The sequence below is a fragment of the Salmo salar genome, chromosome ssa02, assembly GCF_905237065.1.
Source record: "Salmo salar chromosome ssa02, Ssal_v3.1, whole genome shotgun sequence".
Classification (NCBI taxonomy): domain Eukaryota; kingdom Metazoa; phylum Chordata; class Actinopteri; order Salmoniformes; family Salmonidae; genus Salmo; species Salmo salar.
The window spans coordinates 59,523,896-59,525,346 of NC_059443.1; the positions used below are offsets into that span (position 1 = coordinate 59,523,896).

Genomic DNA, 1,451 nt, shown 5'->3' on the forward strand with positions numbered 1-1,451 from the left:
TGATGATTAAAAACTACAGTTGCTGCCTTTGCCCTCTACACCTTCCTCTACTGATGCATTCTCTTCATTCTTTATCCCCCTCTTCATTTTCTCCTCCATTTCTTTCTCTTTCTTTCTCTCTCTCTGTTTCTTTCCGTGCTAGCGGAATGGATTTTCATAGTCATCACAAAACTTTCAGCTCAGCTACTATCTCTGAACTCAAAATGACGGCAGTTTGATGATGGGAGGCTTTTGTTATTTATCTTGAGATGTGATTGTTAATGGTGTATATTAAGGGTTTAGATTAGCCTGAGACAATGTGCTATCACTGTCCCTTTTACTGTGGGCCTTATTATCGGTTTACTGTTTCTTTATGGGCCCCCGACTCTGCAGAACATTTTCTACCACATTCACTGTGTTGACTGCACTTCTCTAAGTTGTTTTTCTTCTTTTTGAATTTGAAACACATTTATTCCAGCATCTCACAATGTAATCTGCTATTGTAGCGTGGTTCGTTCTGCGTTGTGTATTTTTATTTAGGACACTGCCACAACTGGAATTCTGCACACGAAGAGACAACACACAATATGTTAGCCCTCGGTGCAGTCACAGCTCTCGGGCACCTTGCTAGTTGAAGGTCCGGCAAAAGAGCGGGAACTGCATACATACATTCAGTGCCCAACAGCACACTATACAATTAAAATGATATACAACATTTTCGTAACAAAATAAAAGACATACCTGCACACGAAGGGACAACACACAATATGTTAGCCCTCGGTGCAGTCACAGCTCTCGGGCACCTGCGTGAGCACATAGCAACTCACTCAAACACGGTCCCAAATACTCCCGAGTTACAATAGGTACCTTAATTAGCGAGCTTGGTGAAAGTTGTTAACATAAATCTTTATAATTGTTCACATTGTAACAAAACCTATAGTTGCGTAACAGCACTTTATGTAACTTTACCACAGTTTTATATTGACAAATTACAGCGCCAAGGACAACATACCTTGCTCGTTGAAGGTCCGGCCAAAGAGAACGATAAAATGGTACGTAAGTACGGATAACCCGCGATGGACCAAACCAAAATATACAAACTTTTACAATTAGGTGTATTTACAATATAGATATCAAAAAATGTTTGTACACCGAAAAATAACATTAACTATGCTGCTGTAATTAAATAAAGAAAACACATTGAATTATTATTATTGTTATTAACTTATTAAAACCTGTTAGGGCTAGGGGGCAGCATTTGCACGTCTGGATAAAAAAAATGTACCCGATTTAATCTGGTTACTAATCCTACCCAGTAACTAGAATATGCATATACTTATTATATATGCATAGAAAACACTCTAAAGTTTCTAAAACTGTTTGAATGGTGTCTGTGAGTATAACAGAACTCATTTGGCAGGCAAAACCCTGAGACATTTTCTGACAGGAAGTGGATACCTGATGTGTTGTAT

General features: G+C 38.5%; 1 long non-coding RNA gene across 1 annotated transcript; it reads left to right on the forward strand.

The window, feature by feature from the left end:
* The first annotated feature begins 552 nt into the window (after positions 1–552).
* On the forward strand, positions 553–1,190 carry LOC123739380 (uncharacterized). Its single transcript, XR_006767712.1, has 2 exons — positions 553–616; positions 1,006–1,190. It is a non-coding gene; the product is annotated as an uncharacterized lncRNA (long non-coding RNA).
* The last annotated feature ends 261 nt before the right edge of the window (positions 1,191–1,451 follow it).